The 12,125-nt window shown below is 38.8% G+C and overlaps 2 long non-coding RNA genes across 3 annotated transcripts; both read right to left on the bottom strand.

Annotated features, from left to right (window-relative positions):
• Positions 1-4,001: 4,001 nt before the first annotated feature.
• Positions 4,002-4,824, bottom strand: LOC120442791. Its single transcript, XR_005614927.1, has 3 exons — positions 4,720-4,824; positions 4,324-4,479; positions 4,002-4,025 (listed from the first exon to the last, which is right to left on the bottom strand). It is a non-coding gene; the product is annotated as an uncharacterized LOC120442791 (long non-coding RNA).
• An 862-nt stretch (positions 4,825-5,686) lies between these two features.
• Positions 5,687-10,644, bottom strand: LOC120442567. 2 transcript variants are annotated; one of them, XR_005614774.1, is made up of 3 exons: positions 10,392-10,644; positions 9,313-9,580; positions 5,687-5,733 (listed from the first exon to the last, which is right to left on the bottom strand). It is a non-coding gene; the product is annotated as an uncharacterized LOC120442567 (long non-coding RNA). The 2 variants fall into 2 exon arrangements; XR_005614775.1 differs by lacking the exon at positions 5,687-5,733 and adding an exon at positions 8,738-8,943.
• Between the last annotated feature and the right edge of the window lie 1,481 nt (positions 10,645-12,125).

Genomic DNA, 12,125 nt, shown 5'->3' with positions numbered 1-12,125 from the left:
GACTCAATTGGCTTCTCTCAAAATGTAAAAGAACCCACCCACCACTTTAATCACACTCTAGATCTTGTTTTAACATATGGCATAGAAACTGAACATTTAACAGTGTTTCCTGAAAACCCTCTGCTGTCTGATCATTTCCTGATAACATTTACATTTACAATAATTGATTACACAGCAGTGGAGAGTAGACTTTATCAAAGTAGATGTCTTTCTGAAAGTGCTGTAACTAAGTTTAAGAATATAATCCACCCACTGTTATCATCTTCAATGCCCTGTACCAACATAGAGCAGAGCAGCTATCTGAACGCTTACTCCAACAGAGGTCGATTATCTTGTTAATAATTTTACCTCCTCACTACGTACGACTCTGGATACTGTAGCTCCTGTGAAAACTAAGGCCTCAAATCCAAAGTCCCTGACTCCGTGGTATAATTCTCAAACACGTAGCCTAAAGCAGATAACTAAGTAAGCTGGAGAGGAAATGGCGTGTCACAAATTTAGAGGATCATCATTTAGCCTGGAGAAATAGTTTGCTACTTTATAAGAAAGCCCTCCGCAAAGCCAGAACATCTTACTATTCGTCACTGATTGAAGAAAATAAGAACAACCCCAGGTTTCTCTTCAGCACTGTAGCCAGGCTGACAAAAGTCAGAGCTCTACTCAGCCAACAATCCCTTTAACGTTAACTAGTAATGACTTCATGAACTTCTTCACAAATAAAATTTTTATCATTAGAGAAAAAATTACCAATAATCATCCCACAGATGTAACATTATCTACAGCTACTTTTAGTACCATTGATGTTAAGTTAAACTCTTTTCTCCAATTGATCTTTCTGAGTTAACTTCAATAATTAATTCCTCCAAACCATCAACGTGTCTTTTAGACCCCATTCCTACAAAACTGCTCAAAGAAGTCCTGCCATTAATTAATTCTTCGATCTTAAATATGATCAACCTATCTCTAATAATCGGCTATGTACCACAGGCCTTCAAGGTGGCTGTAGTTAAACCTTTACTTAAAAAGCCATCTCTAGACCCAGCTGTCTTAGCTAATTATAGGCCAATCTCCAACCTTCCTTTCATATCAAAATCCTTGAAAGAGTAGTTGTCAAACAGCTAACAGATCATCTGCAGAGGAATGGCTTATTTGAAGCGTTTCAGTCAGGTTTCAGAGCTCATCACAGCACAGAAACAGCTTTAGTGAAGGTTACAAATAATCTTCTTATGGCCTCTGACAGTGGACTCATCTCTGTGCTTGTCCTGCTAGACCTTAGTGCTGCGTTCGATACTGTTGATCATAATATCCTATTAGAGCGATTAGAACATGCTGTAGGTATTACAGGTACTGCACTGCAGTGGTTTGTATCATATCTATCTAATAGACTCCAATTTGTTCAAGTAAATGGAGAGTCCTCTTCACCCACTAAGGTCAATTATGGTGTTCCACAGGGTTCAGTGCTAGGACCAATTCTATTTACATTATACATGCTTCCCTTAGGCAGCATCATTAGAAGACATTGCATAAATTTTCACTGCTATGCAGATGACACGCAGCTCTATCTATCCATGAAGCCAGGTAACACACACCAATTAGTTAAACTGCAGGAATGTCTTAAAGACATAAAGACCTGGATGGCCGCTAACTTTCTGCTTCTTAATTCAGATAAAACTGAGGTTATTGTACTCGGCCCTGAAAATCTTAGAAATATGGTATCTAAGCAGATTCTTACTCTGGATGGCATTACCTTGGCCTCCAGTAATGCTGTGAGGAACCTTGAGTCATTTTGACCAGGACATGTCCTTCAATGCACATATTAAACAAATATGTAAGACTGCTTTCTTCCATTTGCGCAACATCTCTAAAATTAGAAATATCCTGTCTCAGAGTGATGCTGAAAAACTAGTTCATGCATTTATTACTTCCAGGCTGGACTACTGTAATTCTTTATTATCAGGATGTCCTAAAACTCACTGAAAAGCCTTCAGCTGATCCAAAATGCTGCAGCAAGGGTACTGACAGGGACTAGAAAGAGAGCATATTTCTCCTGTTTTGGCTTCCCTTCATTGGCTTCCTGTTAAATCCAGAATTGAATTCAAAATCCTGCTCCTCACATACAAGGTCTTAAATAATCAGGCCCCATCTTATCTTAATGACCTTGTAGTACCACACTGAAAAAAGAAAATAGTTGAACCAACTTAATTGAATTATTTCAATTGGTAACACCTAATTTAATTAAGTTCTTTGAAATGAAGTTAATACATTAGATTAACACAACTGATTTAAGTTACATGTACTTAATAAATTAATTGTTGTCAAATAAACATTTTGCATTAATCCAACTTAAAATTAAGACATTTCAACTTAAAGTTTTCAGTTTTTCCAACCCAATAATTTGCATAACCCAAAAGTAAAATATTGCTCTTTGCTAACCTAATAATGTGGTTTAGTGTAAATTATTTTTGTAGTGACTCTAAAATGAAATTTTAGTTTGTTTAATAAAGCTTAAATCAAAATTTTAAGTTGGCTGAAAATATTTTCAAATATTCAAAATCCAATGTTTTTTTTTTTTAAATACTTTATTGTATAAATGTAATAAAGTATTACCTTTATGGCAACCAACACAGCTTTTGGTCAAACACATTACACATTTGTCCTTTTAAAACACATATGCACAAAATGCAAGTAACGCTTAGTAGGACCACAAAGTTGTCATCAAAGTGTAAAGTGCAACACAGTATTACACAAATATCAATCTCAACACATATAGTGTCAACTATGAAAAAGTGCCCCAAGAGTATACAGAAACTTCTCTTCAGCTATAGCCAATGAATAAATATCTGAACAGTGTAGCTGACCAATGGGGATGAAAAAATATAAACACTCCTTTAGAGTTTTAGAATGTCACAACAGTTTGTTGTATAACTGAGCACATCAAACCTGAAATGCAACCTTTCCTTGAAACGAAGGCAAATATGTCTGAAAAAATTAAAAATAAATAAAAATACCATACAAAGTATGTATAAAAGCACATTAAATTGTGGTTTGAGGTCTCTTGGAGCATAAAAAGGCCCAACATCCAAAAAGAGACTACATATTTTACATGCTATATGTCCAAACACAGTTGTTCCTTCGCATTATGGCACAAGGCCATTTGTTGGTCATTGTTCTGTGCCATTACTGGGAGCTTTGAAGTTTGAAATACAGATTTTGGACTTTGGGGGACATCTTGTGCTGATCAAGCTGCATGAAGATTTTTTGGAGCACTTCAAAAGTGAAGCGAAAGGGTTTTGGATAAGCTAGGTTGAGTGCATAGATCAAACCTAGAAGCAGGGCACAAGCTGAGGCAACCGAAGTTAGTTCATGCAACACTTCCACACCCTCAATGACAATGCCAATGTCTTCAGGTGGCTCCTGCAGTCCCTCCCCCTCCTTCCGAATCACATACACTGCCATGGTGACCTCCTCCAGGTCCCTCTGAACATCATCTGCTCCACAGTCCTACAGAGGGGTACAAGACACAAACACAAATCATCATTAGCCTCACTTCTTACAGTGATTAAGTGTTTGGGTGATGTACCAATATGTGTTATGTGCTGGGCTATTTCTTGGCTGGGTGTCATCACACACCAGAAACAGCAGAGAGAGGTGTATCAATCTGACTCTAATCAAATTGTAAGCAAGAAAGATAAGATTTCCCAACATGTCAAACTATTCCTTTGAACTTAAATAATCAAGTAAGCCCTTCTTACTTAAAACAAAGTCAATCCAATATGTAATGTGTTGTTGCTGGGAATTACATAATGTCCAATATGGTCATGATAATAAATACATGTCAGCAATCCAACTATGGTTCACGTGTTATGTTTGTTCTAACAGTTAACTTTTTTGTGTCCCTTTGACAAGATGTGCTGACAAACTGTTGAAACTTACAAGGTATTCCTTGATCAGGCCATCTGCATCTTCTCCCAGGAAGATGGTGAGGGCTTTCAGCACACATTCCTCCGATGATTAATGTCCACAGTCTAGAACAACAAATGTTGATTAATTTTAAACTCTAAATTTCATAAGACAGACATCCTTACTCTTATTGCTTAACTTACATGTACTTTATTTAAAAACAGTAATTCACAAGCCCAGAGATTCATTACAGAAAGAAAAGGGGATGAGTTCAGTGGTGTATTTTTTGAGTCGCTAAAAACATTCATGCATATGAAAGCCATGATTAGCATTGGCCTGCCCATACTGTCTTTATGAAGGATTCAGATATATTTTGACAGCCCTCTTAGTTACGAAGTATCTTGTTTGATGGTACAGATTTACCTGGTCCAATGTGTCCATGATGTTCGCAACCTTTTGGCGTGTTGCTCCTCCTTTGGCACGTATGACTTTGATCAGCTGACTTGAGTGCATGTCTAACTGGGCCATGAACTTCCACTCAAGAGGAACAGCCATGAGCCTCTGGAACTCCGTATTTATCTAAAAACAAAACACAAATGACAGTAGATATTGTATTATGGAACAAAATGCTGAAACTGATTGTATGCCAAAATGTCTATATCCCAAAAGTATAACATATATGGAAATTCAAATGTAAATTCTTTCATTAAGTTCAGTGTTATAAAATCTCAACCACATCAAGTTATGACCGATTCATGAAAGTTAACTGCAATAAATCCTGAAGCATACAGACTTCGATCACTTCAGTTCCATTCTTACCTCTTTCTGTGTGAAGAGTGCAGGCCATCTGTCCTTCAGTTCCTGAATGCTTGGTTCTTGGTTTACCACCTCATGTCGTCTGTAGGCAAACGTGTTAGCCATTTTGTTCGCGATGACCTTTCATTGTCCCTTATCCCGATCTCTGTCAGAAGTTCTAGTCTCACTTTTTCCATGCTGTCCAGAGTCTCACCAGTAGGAAAGGATGGATAAAAGTTAGCTTCAGAACGTTTTGGCTTCTTCAATTTTTAGCAGGGAAAGCATCTGTAGTAGCTTTAGATTTCAGTGAGTTTACACACAGCTCTGGACACCCTGTAATTTCAGCTGGGTCCTGTAGTTTGCCATTTGTACTTCAGTCGTTGTTTCCAACCGTAGCAGCCATTGAATGATCCAGGTTCTTTCAAACATGGGTGCTTTTTGATAAGGGCCTCTGCAGCTGCGCAGAAATGTGCATCCTCTGGATAGGCCTTGTAACGGTAAATTTCTTCTGCAACTCTTTTCAGGATATCAGACAGCATTCGGGCGCTTAAAGTCAACATTTTTGGCTCACACAGTACTCAGTATTCCCCCTCTCTAGCTGTAGCTCTGTGTCATATGAAAATTGGGGAATTGCAAAGTCTTCTGGCCACTGTTGTGTTCGAGATGACATAGATTCAGGGGATGAGAGGATAATTGTGTCATTTGATGCCACCGAAATACCGTCATCAGACTCAAATGAAAGAGACAGAGATGAAGTGGACTGATCGGCACTGATCAAAGGTGGATTTGTTTGCTGGTGGATCACTTTGATTGTCCCCAAATTCAAGTTCGGTGGTAGAATTCAGATTGAAGAAGTCGTTGCCAAAGTCTTGGTCCATGTATTGCAGTCTGAAGTTACCTTTTAACCCAAAGGTAGTCTTTATCGTGCTGAGAAGGTCTTCAAGTGACTCTGGGATGCCATTTGGAAGAGTCAGCTTTTCAATGTTGTTCTCCTAAAATCACCTTCAGTCTTGCAGGTGTTGAACCAGCCATGGTGGTCTGAGAACAAAGCACAAGCACAGTTAGTGAGGATCAACATGTAAACCACTGACATTTCCAATTAGGAGAATTTAATGTCAAACTAGAGGAAAAGAGAGAAGGCAAAGAGAGGAGGAAAGGGGAGGAGAAAATGAAGAGGAGAGGTGGAGATCAGCTGAGGCAGCGAGGAGAGAAGGCAAACCGAAGAGGAGAGGGGAGGAGAAGAGAGATGGCGAGAATATGGGAGACATTGAAGAGAAGAGAGAAGGAGAGGAGGTGAGGAGAATATAGGAGACAACAAGGAGAGGAAAGAAGAAAAAGAGAAGAGAAGCAGAAGGGGGGAGAGCATAGGATTAGCATTCACTGACTGGAATCCAGCAACCTGCATTAAAAAAAAATGACATAACTGATGAATTGCCAATGACATCATCACACCACTTTGGCTTGCAGTATAAAATAAATATGTTCTGAGAACACATTAGTATTGTATGGGTCTGGGTTTTGTTTTCCCACTTAAGAAAATACTTTATCATATTTTGAGGCCTCACCCTTTAAACATGGACATATCTTTTCAAGGTGACAAGACGCATCCCTCTAATTTTGTAGTCTGCCAGTGGGTAGGTATCATGCAGTTCTTGTGGCTCAACAAGTTCCACTTCTTTGCTTGGTGATGTTTTGAGATCATAAGCTCTGTAGTGTTCCATATACCATCCGCTAAGCTTTTTCAGAATGAAGATTAGTTTGTCCTGCAGTATCACCATTTGGATGATTTCACCAAACTCTGGCAGTCCTCCCAGTGAGCCGTGGATCAAGATCATCCCACACTTGTAGATTAGTCCATTATATGCTACACTTTTAGCCAAGCATACATTGTCCATATCTGGAGACTTCTGTCTCAGTGCATTTGAGATGTCCTTGTTAAGAACATCAATGTGAACAGTGGAAACATCTGTTACTTCCAGTGGGGGTTTGGCAAAGCTAATTGCATGCAAATGATATGCAATCTGATACTGATGTCTCTGTGAAAGGGAAAGAAGTACATTTTGAAGCATCTGATGTTCCTTGCAACTCTTTTAAAAAACTATGCTTTGCTTGAATCGCATAGTCCATAGTGCAACCAGTGGCCCAAACTTACGGATCAAGTATGGATAATGTTCCAAGTAGTGGTGCTTTGGTTTAAGATTAACATCTGGGAAAACCTCTTGAAACTTGATTCTGTGCTCGGAGATCTTAAAACCAAGATATGCAATGGAGTCCTCAGTATGAACAGGACTGACAACAAGATCAACAATGTCCTTCAAGTCTGTTAAGATGTGCCAAGCAGGCTCCTCACACGGTACACTCTGCCCAACGAACAAAGGCAAAAATCTGGTAAGACTCCAGTTCTCGTGTGCATTCCCTCCTACACTTTTTTTGGATGCAAAACTGAGAGCCACAGGATGAGGTCGATTTGTTTTGTCAGCCCACTTAAAGTTGAAAGATGATATTGCTTCATTCAATGTACATAATGTGAAATACTTTTTTTTGATTAACAAATTGAGGCAAAGCGCAAGTTCAAAAGGAACAATTCCCTCAAAAAGATCATGTACAACATCAGGTGGAAACCCAGTGGTAACATCAAAATGTGAGAGGTGCTTTGACAAAATACACTTTGATTTCACACCATAATAACTGGGCAATTTGTTTTCCTCAATAATTGTAAATGATCTGCATGAATGTCTTTTGTTCTTAAAGTAAAGACTTCACTTCTGACTTCAATAGTCTGGAACTCTGATGTTTCTGCAGTGCAAAATCTACATACGTATGTCCCTGAGAAATTTTCAAAGAATCCAGCAATACTGTGTGCACCAAGGTTGTCGGCAACAACACACTGAACAGTGCCTTTTACTGTTCTGCCCAACTTTGACAGAAATATCCCACTCTGTTCCAAAATTACAAGATCATTAATTACAGGTTTTAACACTTTCTCATACCCATAGCACTTCAGATCATTACTTTTGATTAAAGCAGCCAAATAGATTGAGGTTAAAGCAGAATTACAGCCTGGTGGCAAATTACCCAAAACCCAGTACAATCCACAAATTTTATGCTTCCTCCGTGATGTACCAAGGGGATTACATATTTCGAATTCATCAATGTATAATATCAATGAAATGCTTTCCTGCTTGGACAACAGTCCATTTTCATGGAAGAAGTCACCATCGAAGATAGTTTTGTAGTGCACAGAAGTTTTTTGAGGCTGATTATCTACAGTATTCAAATTAACAGCCTGATCCAAGATTGTCTGGCAGTCAAGAATATGCTGCAAAGACTTTAAAATTGAAATATATTGGAATGACTTGTTATTTTTTCGGTCAAGTATATATTCCACTGGTTCCACTACTTTAAAGTGGCTCTTATAGTATGCTTTTCGTCTCCAAGGACTGGAAAGTGGACCGTTATCTCCAATTGCTTTTTTTTACAGGGTTTGTCTCACAGAGTACACTGGCTAGCTTTTCAACAACTGACTGGTCAAATTGGCATCCATTGTCTTGTAATATTTGGCTAATAGTCTTTTGGGTAATCGCCACAGAAACAGAACCAATCAAATAGTTTAACTCCTGCAAAAGCTCATCTACAGCTGCATTAGACACAAGAAAGATGTGTTCCAACTTAAGGAGCACTGAAGCAATTTTAAGCTCAATATCCTTCTCTAAGTTTTCAGAATACCCATTGTCAAAAGCAGAATTTAAATTTACATCACTCTCTATAATTTCCACATCTGAAATATCACTGGCAACACTGGCAGAAGATTCATCAACAGAACTTATTCCAGGCTTAAATGTGTTCACTGTACCAGAGTGTTTTCTGTATTTATGACTTTTGAAGTTCTCATAGACATTGGTTTTATATTCACAGTTTTGGAACGCACATGTTACAGTCTCCTTATTTTTAAGATGCTGATAGATATGTTGAAAATATTCTCTTTCTGTGGAGAGTTGATTATGGCCACAAATATGGCAATGAATGTGGACGCAGCTTTGGAGACTGCTTGTTGGGCAGGGTGATTTCTTGATAGATGGCTCAGTAGGGCGTTCCAAGTCTTGAACCTACATGCACAATTTAAATAAGTGCATGGATATGAGTGGCCTCGTCCGTAATGCCTATGAATCAGTTTGTAGTGTTTGAGCAATTCAGATCTTTTTGTTAATGTTGTCCCACAGTCCTTGCATCTCCACATGAAGCATAGCACTGGAGAAACAAAGAGACACGCTTTACTGGGTGTATATAAATAATTTGAGAAAAACACAGAGGAGAGTTGGGCAATATTACAATATATCAATATGGTGATATGAGACTAGATCTCATCTCAGCTTTTTGCCACATTGCCCAACACAAAGCGAATCATTTAAACACAAAATGTATTCATCAAATGTAGCCAGCCTCTCTAATTAGATTTTAAAGGGATAAGTTCAAAACAAAAGTTTAAAACAAAACCCAAATGCCCATAGGTACATTTTTTTTTTTTTTTTGCAATTGTTTTATATATAAAGCCGATTCCTGTTCAGTGTAAAACTGAATTAAGTTTAAATGAGACATTACTATTTTGAACTTGCATACCTTTGTTGTTGATGAAGTGAAAGTACGCAAGTTCACAGGTAAAACGAGCTGCCTGGCACGCCTCCACACAGGAATGCCCCTCTTGAAGTAGTCACAGAGCTGAGAAGAAGTTAGGTCAGAAGGTGGCGATGGGGCATCACATTGGACACCAAGCCAAAGGTTGTGGCACTGTCCAGGGTTCCAACCAGAGGTGATGTAATCTTTCTGCCATCAGCAGACACCCCTCTGGAGAGGTTGACAGGAAGGAAAGGAAGCGCTACCCAAAGTCCTAAAGATTAAAGATATGTTCGAGTTAGTCTGTCGATCTTTCATCATGTTTACAGTGTTCATCTGCATCTATGTACTTATATATGTATTCAGACACAGACCAGAAGTGTGCTAGGTCTACAAGAAATCTGATGGCTGTATTTTCTGTGTTCAATAGCGTAATACTTTCTTCTATGATTTCTAATTTTGATTTTCTGCCGCACACCATCTCCCTCTCACACGGCTGATCCGTGCGTGTACGAGCGCTGCACGCACCCTTTCTCCTCGCCTTCTTAACGTCATGTACATTGAAAGCAATGCAAGCGGCAGTAAATGCATGCTTCCTGGAGCCACCACAGCTAAACTTTACCTCCTACATCACCCGTGGCCGTGACCGCATGAACTATTCGCGCCGACAGGCATACTGCGAACAACCACTCGTGTATAAATGCGCGCGCCCAAAGTAACGTAGTCTGAAGAGAACCGCGGCCCAGCTTGCCGCCATAATGTGCTAATGCTAATGAATAACTAACAGTAAGCCAACACCGACACACTGCATGAATACACAACTTTAAGCTAGCGTTACGATATTAAAACAAGAGAGTACCGCCGGCAAACTACTAACTTAACCTACATGTCCAAGCACAAACTACCAACAGGTCTGACATTTCGCTAATGTTAGCAGGGCTGAATGATAGCGGTTTGGTCAGGTCAGTTTACTAAACACTTAACAAACAATACAGTTGGAATATTTTTATATCTAATATATTAAAATATGTGTTCTACATTTGACTTACCTTCAAGGACTATGGAAAAAGTAATATCTTTGTTACCTTATTGACCAAATTGTTCACGAGGTCCTGCCTGCAGCCAAGTGCCTCTCAAAATGGTGGTCTCAACCGCAGGTAGAAAATTCTGGAGAAGGCGGAGACGTCATGACATCAGACGCACTGCGTCACGAGAAACCTAATTGATGCAGGTTGACTCTAATGAGAATAGCAGGTTACATGTGTACTGAGGGAACAACACGTAATAACAAGTTGATATACTCCACAAATGTAGACTGGCTCCACTAAAGCAGAAATCTTAATGAAACTAACTCCGAACTTTGACGTATCTCCTTCAACTGTGTGTGTGTGTGTGTGTAGTGTTCAGAGAAATCACAACAGGCAGAAGTTTAGGGAAAATGAGTGACACTAAGCAGAGACACATAAACACATGCTCGTTTGTTCTTCCGCTCGCTCCTTCCATCTGGGCGCACTGACACCAAGTTTCTCACTTACTCATCGATTCACTAAAGAGTCAGCAGTTGTGGGCAAAGCCATCTTTTTGCAACCAAAGGACAGTCACCAAACAATCTGCCACTGGAGTGAGCACAGTGTTGTGAAGCCCTTAGACCAGATGAATTATGAAGGCGTGCAGTCCACACCTAGTGGCTATTTTTAAAACAAAAGCCACTTATAATGCATACTATCACAAGCTATGTATTGATTAGAAGGTTGCTATACTGTAAGGCATAGGTGACATAGGAAAGACTGAGATCGAGGTTTGTAGATTGGTGGTAAAATACTGAGCTTAATACTTTTTATAGCTTTTAGAATAATTTCAAATACCAAATACCTTTTCCTTCTCACTTTTGATGCTCTCATTTAATAAACAACTGCAGAAATTCAAATTAAAAGCTGCTTTGTTGTTGTTTTTTAAGTGGAATGTAAAGATTTCTCTTTTAAAAATCATGCAGACATCAAGGCCCGGTGAAGGTGTGGATTGTAAAACATGCAGGTTATTCATGTTACAGACAAAGGAACTACATATTTTAAAGGCAAAGAGGAGTTGGTGAATAAAACAGAACACTGACTTGTTCACAAATACTTTTATGCTTTTCGTCCTGTCTCCTCGCCTCACCTTACCTCCAACCCTTCAACCTGTTATAAGGGTTTTTCCTTCCCACAGTCGCCACGTCATGTGCTTGTTGTAGGGCATGGCCTGGAGGCCTTATGTTTGACAGCTTTCATGTTTGACAGCTATTCACAGCTTTTTTCCTACTAAGAGAAGACCTTCACCATAGCCAATAACACTACACCAAAGTAAATAAGTAATAGATAAACAATTAAATTACAGAGATTTGATGCTTTTTCCTGTTTTTGTAAAGGAATTCTCTCAGTTGACACAAATCATCAATTTTATAATTGCAGGACAGTCTCCACAGTGAGCTAACAGAATTTTTTTTTATATAATTGTACACATTTATTTCTTACAATTAAAGCCCAGAGCAGCGTTTCTTTCTTATGGAGAAACCGTTATTTTTTTGACATTACACTTCCTTTTATGTATTAAAGTACCTCAAACGTCTTTATATACTTACAGAAAGGGAGCTTCACTGCTCTGGCCTACTTAAGATCATGTATGTGCCTCACAATAAAAATGATTTTGACGTATATAAAAGCCTTGAGGTGACTGTTGTTGTGATTTAGCCGCTGTGTAAATAAAAGCTTAACTGAACTGAATTAAAACTAGAAAAATTTGCATTTCTGCGAAAATGCAGTGTGGATGCTATAAAGCTGAAG

Source organism: Oreochromis aureus, linkage group 11 (genome assembly GCF_013358895.1).
Source record: "Oreochromis aureus strain Israel breed Guangdong linkage group 11, ZZ_aureus, whole genome shotgun sequence".
Classification (NCBI taxonomy): domain Eukaryota; kingdom Metazoa; phylum Chordata; class Actinopteri; order Cichliformes; family Cichlidae; genus Oreochromis; species Oreochromis aureus.
Note: the sequence above shows the minus strand (reverse complement) of the source record. Positions and strands in the feature narration are given on the sequence as shown.